Consider the following 23,853-nt stretch of genomic DNA (forward strand, 5'->3'; position numbering starts at 1 on the left):
ATAAATTTCTTTTGCAGCCTTATACATGGCTTTACTCTCACTTGTGACCAATTTATTGCATCCTTGTGGGATAAAAGTATTAATTTATTTAAAAACTTTTGAACAGTCACGTGTATACTAAAAATACAAATTCACACACTCTTTCCACTGCCTGTTTTTCATTCCTTTATGTTCCTCCTTCCTTCAGATGTCTAAAAATATCTGGAACATTTCTGACTTTCAGATTTATTAATCAATTATATAATGTAAGAATGTTTCTTAATGTCATTACATAAAGAAAGTTATATATTAAAGTTTCTTCTAGAAAAAAACACCTGAAAGAAAACCAAAAGTCAGACTATGCTATTAATCAATGGTTTATGATTATGTTAGAATGTTTGTTAATGTCATTACATAATAATAGATTCAATTTCAAATTTGCCTCTGGAACACTTTAAATATCTTTCATTCTGTAATTAATTAAGCAACAAGGCCAAGTGTCAGTGATTTTTCTATGAATAAGATGACTAAAATGGCTCATCCGATCAGAAATCAGGACAAATTTCAGAAATTATTTGTAGTAATACCATGATAGCAGCCATACAGAACCTACCAGTAAATTGTACATCCTACATATCTATTTGATTATTCTTTTCTGTCTTTCTTTTAAAGCACAAAGGAAATAAAAGGAAAGCCCACATCACTACAAATATGAGCGCATGTCAAAATCCTTTAATCCACATAACCCTGATCATGTTTGCACAGGATTTTACATTTGTCTTCTCAAATCGGGTATTGAGTGTTGTTGTGGCCTCTGCGTGTAATTCCTGATGGGATGGGATAGAGTTGATCAAGGTCGAGCTGAAATTAACATTTGCATTTATTCATTTTTTTCCAAAGCTACTTTTAGGAGTTACATTCTATCAACAGCCACATGGCAGCACATGTTTGCAAAGGCAATCTTCTCTTGCTTATTCAGAAAATGTCCAAATCTGATTTGTGTGGCTGCTGCATGAAGCTCAGATGCTTGGATGTTATTAGACTGTGGTTGTTCTCAACTTCACACTTTTCGCTTGACAACTGCCAATATCCTGTGTGTTTTCAGTCAAACATTCTGCATATTGAGTGCAGCTTTGGCTGTTGTTTATCACGAAGTGATAATGTGCTCTTATGCAGCATAACCTTGGATGCTTAAGCAAACCCAGAGTGAATCTCCCCGAGTGGAAGGGGCTTTTATGTGCTTCCGTGGTATTTTAGCAAGCTGAGCTTTAGAACTGGACTGACATTTCCTGATTCCTCATATTTTCTTCCAAATGCTCCGCGGCTGAGCATAAGCAATAGCAATTAGTTTGGGGACTGGCGGAGAGAAATGCCTTAAACATGTTTGAGCTCAGAAGTGCAAATGGACAGCCTCTCTGAAATGCAAAGTCGGCCGGTCCCAAGATAGATCTGTTTACCGGCATTCAGCGCCTCAGCCGCCGCCACAAATATGCTTATTGTGTATTTCTTTATTTTCTCCCCTCAAGGCATCGTCTACCTGTTCGTTCTGTTTCAAAGTCAGTTTAGACAAGAAGGAAGCGGTCGACAGCCTTTGTTTCCACAAGGATTCGGCAAAGCTTTCCAACGTTTTCTCGGTCACAGCAGCTTTATATCTGTCAGAGGTAGCGAGGATTTACGCAAAGCCACCGTTTTTAACCCTGGAGACAAGCCTGCTTTGTAGTAGACGCTTTTCTCTATAGCGTTATAAATCTGTACTGAAAACTACAGCTCAGACGGTGAAATGTAAAGCTTGACAAATTATCTCGTTTGAAAAACACACACCACCTTCTTGGAAAAGTAATATCAGTATTCATGTTGGCTTCATACAGACTTCTAAAGGTTTTCGGATTCATATATCATTACAAGAGGCTTCACTACTTTTAATAATGAAATACCATGTAAAGATTATGCACACTTATGTAGTCCTAACAATTTTGCCTTTTTGTCTCACAAAAGTATCCAAATGGATTTTGACTCAGAAATTGAAAGCAGGAGGTATTCCAATCATGGTCTGTGTGAATTATTTTTTTTACATGCTTATACATATTCTGTCCATCTTTTCTATCTGTTCTATCCATCTGTATATTGATCTATCTGCCTGTCTATCTATCTATCTATCCATCCATCCATCCATCCATCCATCAAAATTTCAGAATACTGAAATTTTTTTCAATAAGTCCCACAAAAATATCCAAATTAATTATAACTCAGAAACTGAAAGTATCTTCATCTTAGATGAGCTATTCAGATCATTGTGTTATGAGTTACATTTTTTTAAATACATTCATAGAGCCTGATTAAACAAATAAGTGTCATTTCCTTGACCCCCAAACTAGTGAATATGTTTAAATAATTAATAAAAGCTGTAGAAAGCTGAGGAGAAATATAATCTCCATCCTGTTTCTGTTTCTCCGTCCTCGCAGCGGTCCCATCCTGAGCAGCGGCACATAAAATGGACCTCTGTGCTCACGCTGTGCTGTCAGCCAAGACTTGATCTACAGGCAGCCATCTTTAGAAAGGCAGGATGGCAGATCTGACGTCTGACCGACAGAAAAGGAAAATCACAAATGAGATCTCTTTAATATGTCAATTATATTTCCTAGACCGCAATAAGATTGAGTCAAGGGCAGATGGAGAATTCTGCTCAATTTTCCTGCTTCTCAAATCTTTCTCCTGAGAAAATGCCCCAGTAATCTATCGTTCTTTTATCATTCTGTCACTCTGTTGTTCTGTCTAGCATTCTATCTATCTATTGTTCTATCCATCTATCATAAATCATTGTCAATCAGTAGATCTGTTGATCAATCAATTGCCTGTTTGATCATTCTATCTGTCTATCCGTCCCTCCATATGCCTGTCTGTATATCTCTCTATCGTTCTCTCTATCTTCTGTATTTCTTTCTATCGTTCTATAATTCTATTATTCCATATATTGATCTTTCTGTCAATCAACATATCTTTCTATCATTCTAACTTCACATTTTAATGCTATACCTTTAAACACAATTAGTGAACTAGTGTGATGAACAGTGGACAAAAAAGCTCTGTAAACACCAGAGATGAGATCCATCCAAAAACCTTCATCCTCCGTGATAAAGAGCCGGCGCAGCGGGCCCTCTGACATTTTCAGGGGTGGGGAGGTGATAGGCTCTTTCTATGAGTTATTTTTACAATGATGCTGCATCCATCAATTTCTTGGGAACGAATCAAATCAAATAAGTGCTGTGTGGGCATAAAGCAGCGTGCAGCGTGGAGGGTGCATGCTGCATGCTGATGAAAAGGTGAGAAAGAGAGAGATACGTGCCATAGATGCACTCCTGAATTAGACATGAGGATGGCTGCCGTCTTTACAGGTAAAAAGCAAAAGAATATGATCTGCTCTCCATCCCGGTGGTGACAGGCTGCCTCTATACCTACATGAGAGGATATATAGGAAAGTTATTGATCTTCTTGACATACGTAGCATACTATTTCTTATTGTTTGCCACAGGAAGTTATTTGTAAGTTATGGCATGTCTTCCACAATTTATTTGAACATAGTTTTGGATTACACTCAAATCTGCTTTGCATAAAATCTGATTGAGGTGCGCTAGAAACCACTGACATCTTATATTAAGTATTTACTACACCTTTCAAGTATGCATCATGCGCTCACTAGTTCTCAGTCCCGGTCCACATGTTTGTGACACCGAGATGTGACATGAAAACAAAAATGAACCGATGTAGGGTTCATCTAACATAAAAGGATCAAATGCAACATGTGAAATCTTTAATTGTGGTTTGGTTTTTAACAAGGACTTTTCATTTTAATGCAAATTGATTGTTTTCAAGTTAATGCATCATAAATGCAATGCAGTAATTAGCAGGGATTGATTTCTGGAGTCAGAGTTTTAGATGAAACTCAGAAGTGAGCGTTTGCATTGATATTCCATAGATTGTTCTTCAGCGTATGAAGCACATTCATCATACCGTATGTAGATGTGCATGCATTTTCATGATCGTATAACTCAAACGAACACACTACATCTCAGTGAGAAAGCTCCAGGTGAATTGTTTTATTTATAAATCATGGTGATTTTTTTTTAAGATATTCCAAAGAAAAGGTCATTATTTAGGTTTGATCTGTTCCCATATAATATTGAGTTCTGACGGCTGACTGATTTCAAACCTGGCATCTGCCTATTGAAGCTTTGTGAATTTCCGTTAACAAGAGAACATATGAGCTCCATGGAGCTTTTGAACCCTTTAAAGGATCATCTTCTGAAGTCACAGTCACCTACGTACATATAAGTTTTCATTCCGTTACATCAGCTTGTGTAAATTACCTTCACGGCTTTGAAAGATGGTTTTACCAGTAGTGCTGAAGCCAGAACGGCAGCATCTAAATGAATGAAGCGCGCTCTGTAGAACCCCAGGCTAGGTGTGGAATAGCATACTACCATACTTGCTGTACTATTTTTGCAGAATTGCGCACAGAAATCTATTTTGCAAATATCATGCAAATTAGATGTGGAATTTAGTTTCAGTTACAGTATGCAAATTGTGGATAATCTTTGTAAAACCTGATACATTTTCCGCAGTGTCCAGTATACAATCAGAGCACACTGAGTGGAATACTGTCTCTCAATGTAATATGCTCAGCTAAAACAAAGGTGTGACAGGAAAATACTATTGTAGTTGTTTAATTCAATCCATTTCTTTGGAAATATTTGTGAAATTTACTCCAAATTTGTGAGTGAAGATTGTTTAAAAGTAAAACTTTCAATTTATTTAATTTAAATGTATTTACATTTATTTAAATTTAAAACTTCAAATGCAGAATATAAAGGCTTTAAGTGAAGCTATCTATCTACTATGCCTAGTTCCTTTTAGACATTTTCTTGAAGGTTAAACACAACTAAAACTCTTATTACAATAATGTTTTTTTTCACCTACATTCATTAGTATTATATTTTTATATATATATATATAAATTGTTTAATTTTTGCTAAATTGTAATTATACTGTATGTATTACAAGCATAATTATTCCTATTAATAATACTATTATTACTATAATTAATTGTCATGAAAATAGGCTTTGTTTTCTTCAAATTTCCAATTTTTTTCTTTTGATCTTGTGTTAAAATATGACCTGGTTTTCATGATATTCGCTCATATCCAGAGCAGTATAAAGTGGTTAAGAGTTTCATTAGGATCATATCGCCCTGTCTTGAAGCTAGTTGAAGTGTCATAACCTTGCTCTATCCCTGTCTGTTCCTATCCATGCCGCTAGGCATCTGAGATGTCCGGGTCAGTCCAGAGGAGGCTGAGAGGTGAGGATACCTACTAACCACCTCGGCTTTTCTATAAATGAGATCCCTGCCCTCCATTTTCAACCCAAGGTCTCTGAAATGTGGCCACCATGAGGCTGGCTGGGAGAAATGGCCACCAGGTTGCCAGTGACGTTACGTGGGCAAAAGGTTCAATTACTTCAGTTGTCGTAGAGCAATAAATGACAAATTAAGTGGCTGGCACTGGCTACTGCTGTGAGGAGTGCGCACTGGAATACTAATGTCTGACTGACTCTAAAGATCGACAGAGAGAGAAGCACACTGAAGCCTCCGCTGATAGACAAAACAAGACCTTTCAGCAAACTTTAGGGAGTCATATCTGAAATTCAGCACTGCCGAAATAAACTGCTGGGGTTGTGGCACAAATGGTATTAAATATCCTTCTCATGGACTTCTGGTCTCAAAATGCACACAATTAACAGAGACTAGGGATTGACAATACAGGAACAGACTAGTATATATAATATATTCATAAAAAATAATGCAAACCATTTCATACACAAATGTGACCGGAAGGCACCTTTTTCAATTGGCTAAAAAATAAAAAAGGTAATTGCACCTTTTTATTTCACAATACTCACATAATTGAGAGTTTACATCTCACAATTGCAAGTTACAGGTCCAGAAATCCATGATATAACATTTTTCTCACAATGTCTGAATTGCAACATATAACTTTGAAATTGCGAGAAAAAAAGTAAATTGCAATTTTATCTCATGTAATGCTGACATTCTAAATCACAATTGCGAGTTTATTTGAAACTGAAATGCAATTGCAAATTTATACCTCGCAGTTCTGAATTTGTTATGCAGTTGCAATTTATACCTTGCAATTCTGACATTATAACTCGCAATTAGGAGTTTATATTTCACAGTTCTGACTTTGATTTGCAGTTGCAATTTATACTTTGCGTTTCTGACAAAACTTGCTGTTTTAAGTTTATATCTCTTAATTCTTTCATCATAACTCACAGTTGAAAGTTTCTATTTAAAAATTCTGAATTTATGATAAGTAATTGCGAGTTACCTTATCTCTTTTTTTATTCCATGGCAGAAACAAGCTTCAGGAAGATGAATTTGGCTTTGTCGATGTGAATCTAGTTTTTCATAGTTCGTTTGCCATAATAATTATATTTGATCCAAATAATAATCTCGAAAATCTCACAACTAAGGAAATGCTCACTGGATTGTAAATAAGTGCATGAGAAAGCCCAATACTTGTCATTCATTGTCCAAGTTCACTCTTATTTATTTTTTTTGCCTTTTCAATGGCTTTTCCATTTCACCGTCTTTGCATTTCCCAAACAAATGCCCCATTACCTCCACAGTGAAAAACTCAGCACTTCAACTGAAGAAAACAAGAGTTGCAAAATAACCTTCAAATCTCAAACAACAACACAGAGACTAAAGACATCTGTGCCCTTACATCATAGGAAAAGAGGATTCTACTTGCTCTTTTTAAATGTGAATGTGCACTATGCTATATATTTATTTAAATAAATAAAACTATTTAAGTATATTGCGACTATTATACTTTAAAGATAACAAAAAGATAACAAAAAATTATATTACAGCAAAATACTTCTGATTTTTTTTATTCCCATTCACACACATATATATATATATATATATATATATATATATATATTTATATATATATATATATATATATATATATATATATATTCCTATTCATTAGTATTAGTAAATCAGCATACTGTAAATGTATGCCTATTTTTTATTTTAATAAGATACAGATAATATTTAAACAATACAGTTACTAAAAGTCTTTTTAATTCTAAGGTTAAGAAGGTTGAAGATGGTCACGATAAACTAAATGATAATTTGTGGTGTGCAAAGCCTTGGACTAAAAAAATAAGTGGACTTAGAGAGCTAAATAAATGTTAATCAGTAAAACTGTTAAAAGGATAAAGGAAATGAAGTGATTCCTGATGATAGCTTTATGACTGGACTGAAGCGTTAAAAAGTCCCGAATCATGTCGGCAATCTCAAAGCAAACTTCCATTTAGGACCCCATCATTTGTTTTCATGCCAGACAACAAAATGAATTCTCGGTTCGGCATAGATCACCACAGAGCTTTCTTTCTTTTCACGTTTCTCGTTTTATAATGAGTTTCCTGAGGAAGTGCTGGCGTGCATATCCTGGCACCGTGATTCTTTATGAGAGCCGAGGCATATCATTGATTGACTGTCAACAGACAGCCGTTTCTGTGCCCCCTAAGTCATAGCCGCATCAATGAATCAATGCTTTACCTAAGTGAATGCTGGAGCATTACCTGCAGGTCAAAGACCTCATAAACAGCCTAGTTATGTAGAAGGGGAATAATCGCTTTACTCGCATCATGTTTTCCTTCTGTGGTTGTTGTGTAGATAAAATTGGGTTAGCATAGTAAAGTCTGTGTAATGCACAGCTTCTCATGGTGTATTAGACGTGGTTTATAAGACATATGGCACTGAAGACTGGAGTAACAATCACAAGAAGAAAATTAGATTTAACATATATTCAAACAGAAAAGAGTTACTTTAATTGAAAATAATATTTCACAATGTTGGTGTTTTATTTTTTTTACTATATTAATGTGGATTTTAAACTAAACAAACGCAGCCTTGGTGAGCATAAGACACATGCTTAAAAAATGGGACTGATACAATTTATTTATTTATATATTTATTAAAACTTTTAACTATTGAGTGGTATATTTTGTCTATTCAAAATAACTGTGACATTTTTATTTATTAATTTATTGCTTTAATGACAATTAAATATTTTTAACATCACAGCAGTATTTTCTTGAAAGTTAAAGACAACTAAAAAGTTGTCAGTAATGTGTATTTTCTTTCTTTCTTTCTTTTTTCTTTATTTTTTTTTTAATTCCCTTGAATTAGTATTATTAATCATGATTAACATGATTAGAAAACAGGATTTTCCTTGATATGTCTGAAATATGAGAAGGCACTATGCAATACATTTATACATTTAAATATTCATTCATTAATTTAATTTTAACATTGTGACTTTATTTTCTTGAAGGTTAAACATGAATAAAAATTGTATTACTGTAATTTATTTCTGATTAATTTAAGATTTTTATATCCCATTTAGTAGTAGTAGTAGTAGTAGTACTATTTAGACATATGAAAATGAATCAATGCACAAATGATGTGTAACGTGTGTTTATGTATTTATATTTTTATATATATAATTTATTTTTATATATATATTTTATATTTAATTTTTATGTCATTTATGTATTTATTTATACATTCATTAATCCAATTTTTAATGTCAGTTTATTTATTTATTTATTTATTTTATTTTTAAAATATGGAGGAGGGGGGGTCACATGCTGGCTTGAATAGCCTTTTTTGACATACTTGGTTACTTTGTAATTATTTATTGCTCAAAGTGAAGTTATTTTGTATAGGCCAATTGACACTGGTTTCTCCTCACAATACATGTAGACCCATCTATGAACCATCCAGATCATAGCATCCCAACACTCATCATGGCAGAGGGTTATGCCTGGCTTTGCACTATTATTGAATTTAGAATCATCATCAAAAGATCATTTAAAATTAAAACAGTTGGAATTGCAAGTATGAACATTTTTTTATTCATCAAATAACATGGAATGATGTCTTTAGTGTGACATTTGTCTTCCGTATCTGCTTAAGAGCTGCCAGCGCTAATTATGACAAGAGCTGTCTTCTCGAACCATTCCTCTCCGTCTGTAATGAGATGTTAAAGCTGATTTCCCGTTCCGCAGGTACTCAAGCCTTTAAAATGACACCAGAGGAAAAACTCATCACTTTTTTCATGCTCTGCTATGCTGTTATTTCTATCTTCACAGATTCATAACCAGCATCATGAAAATCACAAGTGATTGGAAACCAGAGCCCGTGGTGCTTCTATTTGAGGGATCAATCCCTGAGATTGATAGTATGGAGGAGACATTAATCAAATGCACTGTAGGACCTCTGCACAATGATAAATAAAGCCCACACCCGGCTATCAATCTGCTTACCCGAGCTCTAAACGCTGGTAGGTGGACGTGGGCCAACAAATACAACATCTACATGGAAATCCATTTACTAAGAAAAAAAAGGGGCCCATTTACACTTGGTCACGTGCATTTCGATTCTGATCGATCACATTGTTAACTGTATCAAATGTATTTCATGTGTTTGTTTGTTGTTGATACTTTTATTCAGCAATAAAACACTAAAGTGATAGTTCACACAGAAATGATTTGTACCATTATATATGGCTTTACTGTCACGTTTGATCAATTTAAAGGGATAGCTCACCCAAAAGCATTAAGTTTCAGCATTAATAAGAAATGTATTAAATAACTACAATTGATTTTTCTGCTAATTAGTTACATTTTTCTCACATTTACTCTCAAATGCATGTCGGAAGATGTTTGTACACGATGGTATGACCCAGATTGCTGCACGGGTCGGATTTAGTAAATCCACACCCGCCCGTACCCGCAGTGCTTAAAATTGCATCCGACCCGTTTTCCGACAACAGCACTAATTAAAATCCACACGCGACCTGCTTAAAATAGAACCGACACCCGACCCGCACCAGCAATCAAATCAGTTAAGCCAATCACATTAGACACACTTTTTTCGAATTCTATTGCCAGGCCATACAAAAGTTATTTATGGGAAACTCTTTTTACTCTTTGTTTTATCAATCAATTGCCCGTATTTAATAAATAAGAAGCAAATATATAGCATACATACAATGTAATAACCTTAGTGTAACTGACAGAATTACTAAAACATATTTTGCTACCTAGAAGTTAAATATTTTTTGTGTCACGCATGCATGCATGTCTATTTCCCTCATATTAAATATAAAACGCATGTGGACTGATATTTTTCCAATGTCTGGACTCCTTTATTAATGGAGTATTTAAACAGACGTTTCAATATATTGGTATTAAATGCATTTTCTGAGATTTTATATTTCACTTTTTTACTACAAATGTTGAAATACGTGCTCTTTGGTCCATCCGTGCTTGAGTCACTGATCACATTAGAATAAAATATCTCATAATACAATACAAAACACTTTCATTTGTTGTATTTTTGATCCTGAAAGAAAACAACAACAAAAGAGCAAATAATAGCACCGTCTGAGGTTGTGCTTCAAGTTGAACGCACCCATTTTTAAATCGTTCACAGCTGAGCATCGCGAGAGGCGGATCTGCGCCAGAGTGCACATGTGAATGAGCTGCACAAAGTCATTTTCAGATGCAATTAAAAAAAAAAAAACCTGGATAGCCTAGATTAGGCCCATATTCACAAATGCACTAGCTATGGAATGAAATATCTGATATTCCTATTGTCAAATACATGCAAGTGGAAGTGTATTGTATTTAAACACCTTTATAACGATCGCGTTAGTTGAGCTGTATGCACGATATAATTTTATGACACAAATTTTGAAATAGACTTAAATCAAACACATTTTAATTCAGATTCTGTATATATATTTATATAAACAGAAAACAAAAACAACGAAAAAAACAAACAGCTTGCTGATCTTTTACGTCTGTTAACTAATGACTCATGCAGGCGTTCGTGCGGTGGTGATTTTTTTAAAAGTGGAACGTAGGCCTATTTTTACGTTTGCACGTGACTGTTTTGAACCCGTGTTTAGACCCGTGTTTCCCCTGTGTCCCGCGGGTACCCGAACCCGTGCAGGACTCTAGTATGACCTAGATAATCTATATTTTACATTTATGCATGTGTTGAATGTATATAAAAAAAAATCACACAAAATTCACTGCACCTGAAAAATTCTACAAAACACTAGATGTATCCAAATAGACAAAACGTAAATGAATCAATTAATGAGTCTTGCACACTATAAAAAATAAATAAAAACAAAACGCAAGTGCAAAATAACAAAACTGAAAATGTTTTATCTCATGCTTGCTTTTTTTGATTGTGTTTTTAACTGTCATTGGGTACAGGATTTTATTTGCAAGTTTGGATTACTGTGGTTACAAGATTTAGGGCCAGATTTACTAAACAGCACAAATTAACGTGAAACTTAAATCTCTTAAACCTTCCAAGAGCCGTGCAAACTAATGAATCATGTGTGGGTCATTTACTAACCACACAGGTGCAAAATGAGTTAAGACATGCTTTTTGGGGGGGACGGTAAATAATGGTGCAAATATCAGTAAACTTCCTCAAACAATAAATCACCTCGCATGATTCCCTGAAATACTCTCCTCTCATAAATTTTGCAAAGTCTCGTACTCTATGAAGGTGAAAAAAGCAACCTAAAAGAAAGTGCCAAAAAACACACAAGCACACAGAGCTTTACTGGCTTTTTTATCTCATGCTTGCTTTTTTATCATTTTATTATTATTTTTTTTTCTGCTTCAGCATGTTATCACAGAAATAAATTACATTTGAACATATAGTCAAATAGAAAGCACTTAATTTAAATACATATTTTTGATCAAATAAATGCGGCCTTGGTGAGCAGAAGTCTTCTTTCAAAAATCTCACAAGCTTTTCAAAAGTATAGTGTATGTTGGAAGTCGTTTCCAATATCCAAACAGTAAAAAGAAGCACATGAAGTTTCCATCTGAAAACATCCCTCAAAAAACCAACGACCAAGAAGAAAAACACCTTGACACAAGCATCTAATCCAGCGACAATACTCCGAACTCTCGTGTTGAGAGTGATGGAGAACAATGCACAATAAGCTGTCTGTAGCTAAGGCCTCGTAATCAATTTTGGCTCCAAGGGAGAGTTGCGTACGTCTGGTGATAGAGCGAAGTAGATGGTCCTGAGAGAGCTTCTGGCAAAGCTGATCCTCATTGAAGACGTCCCATCCCTCACCTCTGATAGAAACGGCTTTAACATGGTGTAGAACCAGCGCCTGTGGGATTCTCATGGCGCGGCTGGTTTTGATGAATTTTTCAGCCTTTATTTCTATCTCGCCATCGACTGTCATTTATTAACACGTCCCTCAGGTTAAGTGCTGTTGTTGTTGTTTCTTCTGCACTGTGTGTTTGTGGTTTGTTCGAGACATCGATCGCTTTGTAGCTCATCCTCATCTGGGTTCGGGTGAGAATTATTGAAATGCTGTTTATCCAATAGAATTGGGTAAATTTTTTTATGACAAAAAAAAAACATGCTTTTTGTGATTGATTTGCCTGCTAAGTAGTTGTATTTTTCTCAAATTTATTCTCAAATGCATTTAGAAATAAGTTTGTATTTAATACTACAAGCATTTTCTGCGTATATATATATATATATATATATATATATATATATATATATATATATATACGTTGAATTTTGCATTAGTGTCACTGATGCACTATTCATTTTATTTTTTTATAATTTTAATAAATGTTTGTCATTTCTGTGTGTTTTTATTATTATTATTATTATTATTATTAAACATTTCCATTAAGATTTAATTTATTTCAAGTTTATGATTTTTAGTTTAAAATTTTTATTATCGAGCTTTATTAATAATAATAACGTCTTCATAGGAATTATTCTTAGTCATTTCCCATTCTTTTGCCCATTTTAGTAAAAAAAAGAAAAAGTAAATGCATTAAAACCATTACAAAAAACTTTTTTAACTTGAAATGACATAAAATAAAATATAAAAAACCCTGAAAATTTTTCTAAGATAAAATAAATAACAAAACAGTTCTCTTTTATATTTAGTGGAACTTCATGTGCTAAAATAACTTAAGCTGAAATAGAAATTAATAAACAATCCAGACAATCCAGACAAATAAAACAAACACAAAGACTGAATATATACATACAGTATATATGTATATATAAAATATAACCCAGAATAGTATCTCAAGGATACTAAAGTACCAGTGTGTTGGAGACAATTAGATTCATATTCTTTATAAAACGTCTTGTTTTATCAGTGAAAACACATTTTAATAATATTTTAGCTGCGTTGTGTGAATCAGGCTTTCTTGCGTTGTTGAAAACAGCTGACCATATGGTCATTTGGGCACGTGCCCAAGGGCATCACCACATCCAGAGGGTCACAGTGCATGTCTGCTTCAAGTGTTTTCAAACAGCCAGAGACATGAACGCTCAGCCTCCCTGAGATCTCCAACACAATCCCACTGAGAACGCATCCGCTAAACCAGCACAACCCTGACTGGTCTGACCGTGTGTGTGTGTGTGTGTGTGTGTGCGCGCGTGCCTAACCTCGGGTCACTGTCACTGTAATATGTTTACTATAAATGGCTTGGTGTGAAAGCATCTGTGAAATGACAGCTTGATATTTATTTTCTTACTAAATCTGAGCATGAACATATTTAACAGTGCTTATATGTAATTAGATATATGGATAACAGATGGTAAAGCTTTTTTGACCCACATATTGGAGATGGGGTATTAATATTCCAATTTAGACTGAAACATGAAACATGAAAATAAATAACCATCATGATTAGAATACAATACATTTACTTTTGTCCACTTACGAATTAGTTAAAGTACAGTATGTTATTGGACGTCTGTGCAATTTGGGGTTAAAAGTAAAGCCTTCATTCACTTTTTATTCTCTATTTCATCAGAAAGTCCTCTGGTGCTTTAAAGAGCCCAGACACTGATCCAAAACTTAAATCTCCAAAGAAAACTGTATAACTCAACTCAGAAACCGTAAAAAATATTCAATGATCGAACCCGAGGTGCAACTAATACACATTTACATATAATAAATACAATTTAAGATTTTCTGCTTTATTTTAATTGAAACGTTTTAGTAATTGTATCGAGTTTTTGTCATTTGTATTAGATTTTAATTCACTTTTAGTAGTCTTTTAAAAATGTCTGTATAGCTTTGATTAAGTTTCATTTTCGTTTTAGTTATTTATTAAATCTAAATGAAATGGGGGTACATATGATGCTTAATTTACTTAGGCCTACTATATAACTTAAGTAAGCAAAGTATATCAAATTCATAATGTGACCCTGGCGCTGAAATTCATGTGCAATAGTTTAAAGTCCTTTCGGAGCCCTTTGGAGGTGATGCATTATTTGTCAGGATATTTCCCATGAACCTTTACCTGCATCTCTATGGCAATTTCTGATTACTGTTATTCACAGCAGTATAATGCAATTCAGAGATACCATAGTATTACCTTGTCTCTTCCATTGTACATGGTGAAATAAAGCAGAATCACTTGTATTTCCATGCAGAACTTGACACGCCACTGTTATTATCATGAAATGGGTGTTTTCCTGAGCTCTGTTTCTCTGACTAGCTGGAAAAAGCTGCTCTGCGGTGTGGTCCGGCGGGAGATGCCCCGAGCACACAATCAATTTCACCTCCTGCTTCATTTGGAGGGCTTTGTGTGTGATTTCGGACTGTTAGATTATTTCCCGTGTCCCATGCTGCAGACCCGTGGCAAGGGCAAACAGAGCGTTCATTTTACGCAAATAACTTCATTGCCCTTTCTTTTCTGTGGCCGGGTCAAGATGTGAGGGGTTTTCTGTCTCTTTGCCTTTCCGGGGCAGGATTGGGTTAATGCATTAGCTGTTTAAGAGCATTATTAGACCGTTTATAGACCTGGAAAGTGTCGAAGCGCTTTTACGTTCTGTAATTTAATCAGACGCCACTCAGCAGTTAATGCGTATGGAAATGAAACTCGGTCCACTGTATGACTTTTCATAATCAGAGAATTAATGTAATCCATCAGTAAATATTGTGTAAATATGAATCAGAAGCTGCTGGCGAGAAGTGGGTGGCTCTCGTAGTCCTTGCTGCTGTAATGACTTACATAAGTGTTCCTTATATTACCTTTTTATAAGAATTTATTCATGTTATATGGTAGGAATTACATTCGAGTCTGTTGAGATTCATTCACTTTCATTTTTAGGATGTCAGCCAAGCTTCTTTGGATATTTTTCTTCTTCTTTTATTACTGGTGTTTTTGTATTGTTATTATTCTACATGTATTTACATTGTTGTCTATTTAAGTACATTTAATATATATTTATGTGTATTAGTAATTTATTTTAGTAATTTTAAGTCCTCTTTTGCTATTTTTCTTTTTAATATATAATTATAACAATATTGTAAACCTAAATATATTTAGGTTTAACTTATTTCATTACAGTTTAGTTCAGTTTCATGTGTTTTTTTGTAATTATTATTCTTCTTTATAACTTTTTATATTTAATGTATTTTTATTTCATTTTTAGTTTTATTTCATTTTTAAGTTTTTTTAGTAACTTTTTTATGTGCTTTTTGTCATTTTATTCATTTTTTTTAATAAATGCAATTATTTTGGGTTTCCTTTTTATTTCAATTTTAAGCATTTTTATAAATTTTATTTAATTTATTTAATTTATTTAGTTCAGTTTTAGTATTTTTTATTAATCAATTTATTTATTTATTTATTTATTTATTTATAATACATCAAATGTTTAGGTTTTATTTTATTTTATTTTATTATTATTTCTGTTTTAGATTTAGGTTAGTTTTATTTTTTATTAATTTCCAGCTAGTAATTTTAGTGCTTTAACTTAAACTTATATTATATTTTAAATAGGCAACATTTTTTTTATTTTTGCATAAAGCTTTTTTCATCTGGTGTTTCTATTATTATTGTTATAAATAAAATTTATATTATCATTATTACCTGTATTTTTATTTTAGCTTTATTTCAATGAACACAGATGTGTGATAGTTTTAGTTACCGATAATAACCCCTTGTGGTATCACTATTGCTATTGACACATAGCTGTAATTCATGCAGCAGCATTTATGCCCTTAAATACAAAAAATGCCTTCAGTGTGCAACTTTATGAGTTCAGTCAGACGTGTTTTCCTCATAAGATGCAAAAATCTAGCTTGTGTTTAACATCTTAATTCTGTTGCCTTTTAAACTAATCTCAAGGATCCCACTAAAGCTTTATACACTGGCTGAGACATTATAAATCTCATTTAAATTCTGAGGCGGTCTTTTAAAGCGGCCATCCTCAGAGGCACTGGGTTATTTAACGTCCAAAATTTACCACTTACAGCATTTTTAAGCTTTTTTTACGAGTTTGTAAAGCCCTTGACAAATCCCGCTTTTACAAATTCAGATGTGTCCTCTTAAAATGAATTTAAAACCCCATAAAGCTTCTGTCACATAAATCCCCAGCTGAAATTCATTTAAGATATGATTAAAGATGTGACATGCTCTCTAACTAATGTTTTATGTTTGTTGTTCGCCCTCAAAGGTCAGCTCTTAATGACATTGAGCACGGCCGAGGGTTACCGGTCACGATTCGAGCACTTTTATAGGGAAACAAGCACCTGGAAACATGCAACGGACGAGAGAAATCTCTTATAAATGCTATTTATGACCACTGGAGAGGGAACGAAAGAAGAAAAATAACATCCGGGATGGTGTTTAATCAGCCAAAGAAACAGCGCAGGGTAATTTGTTTTCTCAGAGGAAAAGAGTCATCGATTATTCTGACGCGCTTTTCCCATCAAGTCTTCTCATCTTGAGCTTGTTAAGGCCACGGTTGTATTTTATGTGCACGCGCACCACTAATATATCACGCTGACTTATTAAAGCTACTCGACAGTCATTCAGAAATCATTCATTAGACGTCAGCTATGGGCTAAATGGTCTGTGTAATCTTTGCTCAGTTTTCCTGAGTGTCATTAAGTGCTAATCAAAGCATGCGAAGGCAATAGCGATGATATGTGCGGCCTACAATACCACCGCTCTGATAAATGCATATGTGTGTGTGTGTGTGTTTTCTTATTTACTTCCCAGCAGCGCAGATGTTCGATCAAAGCCAGATTCGGAGTAATCAAACTGTCGTCATACTTTGCAACCCTTTATAATGGACTCATAATCCAGCTCCAAAAGCCGAATAAACCTTTAAAGGTGGAAACTGGAGTGAAGTTGTATATTCGACACGAAAAATAAAATTACAGTACATGTGATTTCATATCAGATGGTCAGATGGTGAGCTTGTGCCCGAGTGATTTAGGGACGTGTAAAATTTTATAACGGTCAGCTCCAAAGCTTCATGTATGATTCAGGATTTTGTGGCATTTGGATTGAAATATTTAAGAGTGAGATGTAAACAGTGAGAGCTTGAAAAACAGGGGTGGGAGTCTGGGAAAAAGACATCTGAGAGAAATACTGCGCAGCAAAGGCAAAATATTACATGTAGTGGATGAATACTTACTGAGTAATCCTTTATTTTGAGGGTAAAAATGGCAATTTTTCAGAAGCAAGTTAAAGGGGGTTAAAAAATTACTTCAGAAAGATGGCACACAGTGATTGGTAGGTCTGTTAGTAAAATATGCTGACTTTAGCAATCTTTGTTGCATTATGTGCCAATGGTGACCAATCAAAACTTCATGCCAGAACTGTGTATTTCCAGAAAAACTACCCAGCACCTGGGTAAAAATGTGAAAAACAACCCCATAAAATGAGGATGAACCCATCAATTGATAAACAAACAAAAAAAAATAATAACCCAGCATTATTATTTTTTTGAGTGTAGAAACTGCCCTTTGGTTAAAACTAGGGATGCACCGATAGGAAATTATTTAGCTTATACGATACTGAATTTAACAAACAACTGTTTGTTCCGATACCCACATTTGTCCATTGCATAAAGCAGGGCTTAAAAAAGAGAAGAAGAAAAACCAACATTGGTTCACTCCGAGCAGAATCGGTATTTGAACGTTTATGTTCCTGCGTTCCTCTGTGAAACCAGTTTGAGTAGAAAACATACCAGTTAATAGCGTTGTTTTTTAAACTTTTTCTTTGCCAGCAATAATAAAGAACAGCGTTTAATTTACTCAAAAAGAAAAAAACCATGAAGAGAGTCTTAGTCATGTCGAATAGGCAAAAATTTGTTGAATGTGCGTGTCAGACACAGACATGATCACTGCATTGTTTTCCCAACTGTTAAGGGGAATTTATCGTCATACCAATGCTGGTTGGTCATTCAGATAGCAGCAAAACATCATTCAAAACTGTAAAGCTTTTGCAAATCAAATTTACAACTTAGCGCAGGCATTTTACTCGTTGGATGCATCAGCATCACGTTTGTATATGGCCGTACTATGCTGTCTGACAAACTATATTTTGTACAGATTTTATTTTGTTTTGGCAAGTGTTTAATTATTTTGCCCAGAGAAAAATGTTGGATTATGCAACAGACATGCAAGTCATTGTCTCCATGCAGTTAATTAATAAATCATCAGTATTTGCCCTTTACATGCTATTTCCAATTTGCAGATGGCTTTAAAAAAATAAAATAAATCTGCCGATAAATATTGGCAGCAGATACATCGGTGCATCCCTAGTTAAAACTTAATCTAAAACCATAAAAAAATACAGAAATAAAAAATGAAATCTTAAAAACATTTTAAAATTAAAATTATTATTTTATTAGAATAATTAAAATTACTTAACTTAGACTTAAATAAAAATTACTAAATTAGAGTTAATTTAGATTAGAATTAAACAATTTTGAGAAAAAATAATAATAACAGTGTAAATAATTTTATTTACTAAATTATTAAATAGCTTAGATGCTACCTTATCGGGACAACAGAGCTCTCCCTAGAGCCTGCTTCGCATTTTAATACAACTTTTTATAAAAATGTGACAAATTTTTTCTCATAATTTAACAAGTTTTTTTTTTTTTTTTTTTTTTTATTCAATTAGGTTTTCTTAAAAATGTAGGACTTTATTCTCAAAATTGTATGATTTAATCTCAAATGGTTAATTTTTATTTTTATTATTGCTTGGCCCTAATAATCAGAGTACTCTGTACATACTCTAATTGTTCTATATATATAGAGGTGTTTTCTTAGCAGCATACTGTATAAAACAAAAACAGCTCCTTATATATATATATTTTTTAAATGTTATATTGTTGTAGTAGTTATGAACAAATACAAAGATGTAACTTTTTATATGGAACTCTATAACTCTTTATATTGAGTGTGTTTTTACTCAGTTGGTTCTCTATAGGGCTTATGTTTTTTGGAACAAAGCAGGAATTACTGTCTTGCTGAAATGGGCTCGTGAAGGAATATTGTAGGCTAACGGGGCTTAATTACATTAAGCATGTTCTTAAAACCTGCGTTTTCCAATACAGAGTAAGGCGCTCGCTCACTCAGTATGTGCTGAAGGCTCGTTGCAAAATGGCTAAAGGGTCTTTCACACAGGACGCGGTACGCGCTGCGCTGGACCCTGGGCTCAGCGTTGCCCTTCAGATACAACGCGATTTGCGCTGCACTATGCCAAGAGCAAAGTAGGTGGAGTTTTCAAAACTGCCCGTGCATACGTTCTATTTATAACAGTTCTTCTATCTAATAATGTGCAGGCCTGTTAATTGTATCGTACTGCTCAGGAAATTCCGACACAGTACAGTACTAGTCCATTTTGATTTCCGTGCTTGTTTGGATGCCCCGATCGATTGGTAAAGTGCACCCAAACACCAGACCTGTTGGTTATTGGAGGATCTTCTATTTCTGGTCTGTTAAACGCATTGGCTATTTTGCAACGAGCCTTCAGCGCGTACTGAGTGAGCGAGCGCCTGCTGAGTAGCCTAACATAAACATATAAGTTGGTGTTTTTTTCCTTCGGGGGTGTCAGGGGCGTTGCCTGTTACGTCGTTTGGGTTATTGGGCTACCTTGTTCAACGCATATCATTATATTTCACAATTTTTTATTTATTTTCAAAATATAATTAATTAGTCCAACGAACTGTTCGGTACATAATGCGTACCGCATACCGAACCGAAAGCCTCGTACCGAACGGTTCAATATGAATACGCGTATCGTTACACCCCTAATATATATACATATATATATATATAATTATTATTATTTATTTATGTTTTTTTCAGTGAAACTTTATATATTTTTGATAAAACACTGTGTTTATGTTCTATTTTTCTAAAACTTTTGAAATGGCCTTTCTTCAAGTTTTAGGACTTTAGCCCTGAAAACCGCTATACTGCATGTCAGCAGTGTGTTTTTTTAATCTCTGAAGTCTGTTTGGGAGAGGAGAGATCACAGAGATGAAGCAGTCTACTAGCTTCTATGCTAGACTGAGTCACCTTTTCCCATCCAGATCAGTCGAAGATTCGGAGTGTAAACAGATGGTGAACCGACAGCTAGACACCCGTTAGACGATCGAAGAAGAACCAGAGCCTCCTGTTCCTATGGATATTGGCACAGGATGCTGTAGGACTCATAGTAATAGCGGGAGTTAGCCAGCAGCCAGGAACGCTGTAGACAAACACCCTATCAAAGCCAAGTCTCCCGTCTCGGCTACCGCGGAGCTCAGAAGATAACTAGCAGAAAACAACAGCAAAGTTGCTCTCTGAGGAGATTTCTCAGATTACAGCAGCCAGCGAGGATAGCAGTCTGCACAAAGTCACACGTAAAACAGTCTGATATAAACAAGCCATTCGAAACTTCCAGGACCTTCCGAAAATGTAATATGGTAACCACAGATTTCACCGATATTCCATAGTTACCATAGAAATGTTGCTAACTTGGCATTAGCAACCACTGTCTTTAAAAAAGAAACTGATATTGTTTGAAGCATTATTTTGTTAAATCATAAGACTCTACTAAAGCATAAAAATACAATAATATGTGTGCAGATATTTAAGAAAGATGCTAATATTTGTATATCTGAAAAACAATGCTACAGTCAGTTATTCTTCTCTGAAAAATGTGCGTTCTGGGCCAGAATGTCGGTCTCTGTTTTGGTTTGTGAAACCAGCCCAATGCCAGTTTACCAAATTGTATTTCGGCCCTCCAGATTGCCAGCTGGTGGAAAACACAGCGTATTACATTTCATTCATTGTCAAGTGCGCTCGTTCTTGTTGGGGTCGTCAATCTGGCAACCTGCATGTGCATCAAGTCTGAGGAGGAGGGGCCAGGATAAAAAATCCTGTTTCCAATATTTTGACTCTGGACCGCCATTGGTGTCAACCCTACATACAGCACTTTTAAGATTATACAGATGTACAGTTACTATAAAAGTCTTAAGATGTTGCTGATTATCATTTTATTTTCTTGTTTTATTGTGATAAAATTTAAGTTTTAATATTCTTATTCTCATCAACGTAACATGAAATCATTTTCTTGTGATCACAACTACTTTTACTTGACAAATTAAAAGTCCCTGTCACATTTTCAAGGTGCTTAATTGTAAATGCTAAATCAAAAACACACCCAAATAAAACATAAATGTAAAATAAATAAATATAGAAGATATTGTCTTTTTTTAAGTCAGTGTGTATGTTGGTCCCAACAAGGTTAAAAACTGAAAAAAAAAGAAATATTTCAAATAATGTAGAAGTATTATTATTATTGTTAATTTAAGAACAGTGATTTGTCTTAGTAGAATCTTAATCACTTTCTTTAATTAAACAGGATAAAAAAGAATAAATATTATCTTGATGTCTGTCTGTACTTTTGTCCCACAAGGTTTAAAATGGTATCTGTTATTATTATTATTGTTGTTTTTGTTGTTAATAACAATTAAAGAACAGTGACTGTATCTTACTAGAAGTTAATCCATCTATTATGTAAAATCAAAATTTTTGACTTTATAAATATTTCTTTCTTTCTGGAAGATAACCGATATATTGTAAAATCTCAAATTCTTTCTTTCTTTCTTTCTTTCTTTCTTTCTTTCTTTCTTTCTTTCTTTCTTTGAGGAAATGTTGTCACTGTTGCTGGAAGAGTTTTAGGTCTGTTTATTTAACAGACAGTCAGTTTTAATGTAGTTTTCACGCTGTTAAATACTGTATTTCATATATCCGTGGCAGCTACTCGTGAATAGGTTGATGAGACTTATAATGTGGATTTTGTCACTTTTTTGGCTTGTTCCTACACTCTTTTGCCCCTGAACTTGTGAGTCGTGTTGGAGCTTATTTTGGTTGGGTTTAAGGTTTAGTACTCTTTACTGCAGAATGTTTTCAAACTCTTCAGAGAAAAAAAACTGTTTTCTGCTGCAGTGCAGACTTTCTGTATCTGTACTCACCTACACCTTCTTTCTGCCATTTCTGTGTTTTCAGCCCTGTCCTCTTCTGATGTCATCTTATGTAATTTCTTACATAACAAATCCTCCGCCTCTCCCCCATCTCTCAATCCCATTTTTGACAGTGTAATTCTGCTCCTGCAGGCTCTGATTTGGATGTAATTGTTTCAATCACAATGTATGAATAATTTATTCTCTAGAAAATTTCAAATTCATCGGGGAGAACTTTGATTTCCCCAAACCAAATCCCCACTACTGTCTGTCTGTCTCTCGCTCTGTCTCTCTCTCTCTTTCCCTGTTTCTCCAAACACCTGTCCTTCGTTTCTCACGCCAGCGGACACATCTGACACTGATATGCATGACTGCAGGTAGTATTTCAGTTCAGGTACATGTGGGGATTTGCAATTCCAGATGTTTAGTGGTCATTTGTCACGACGTTGACATGACTCACACGACTGACTGCTCGTTAAAGAGATAGTTCACCCAAAAATGAGCGTTCTGGCATCATTTACTCACTCTCATATCATTGCAAGTCTTTATTCTGTGAAACACAAAAGACATATTATGAGCAATGTTCAGAATTGTTTTGCGATGCAATGAAAGAGGAAAGTGCTATTTTTGCAAAGCACAAGAACAAAAAAGCTGAATGACATGTTTCAAGTCAAATGATAGATTAAGGTGAAGAAAAGAACTTAATTCAAGCTATAATTTACATCAGAGCTCAGCAACTTCTTATTATGTGTTTAACTGAAGAAAAAAGAAAGAAAGAAAAATAAAACTTTTTTAAAGTTTTTATGTACTTTTCTCGACAAAGGTTAAAACGTTATATTAATTTAAATAATTCTAAAGGATAATAATAACTAAATGATAAAGAACAGAAACTGTATCTTAATCGTAAAATATGCCTTTAAAACAAAGTATAAATTTGCTAATTATATTATATAATCTCAAAAAGGACCAAAAAAGCAACATTTCTGTAGTTCACATGACTTGTGCACTGAATTTCAGCTCATATAATAGAATTGTGTGAGGAAAACGAAAACCAATTGAAATCACTTTCACTTATATTCTGCATCAGAGCTTAAAAGCTTCTCAATATGTATTTTGTGGGAAGAAAGAAAACGGGAGTAGAACAACACAAGGGTATGTAAATGACAGAATCTTCATTTCTGGGTGAAATATTTCGGTAGCACTTTATTATACAGTCCTGTTCCTCATGTACATACTATGTACTTGTTATAGTAATTACAATTACAATGTAATAACTAGGTACTAACCCTGAACCTACCCCTAAACCTAACCCTAACCCATGTATTACCTTGTATTACCAGAACTTTCTTAGATAAATACACTGTAAGTACATGTTAGTACACGTACTGTAAAATAAAGTGCAAGTAATAATTCCTTTATAACTTATCCCA

This window comes from Carassius auratus, chromosome 8 (assembly GCF_003368295.1).
Source record: "Carassius auratus strain Wakin chromosome 8, ASM336829v1, whole genome shotgun sequence".
Classification (NCBI taxonomy): domain Eukaryota; kingdom Metazoa; phylum Chordata; class Actinopteri; order Cypriniformes; family Cyprinidae; genus Carassius; species Carassius auratus.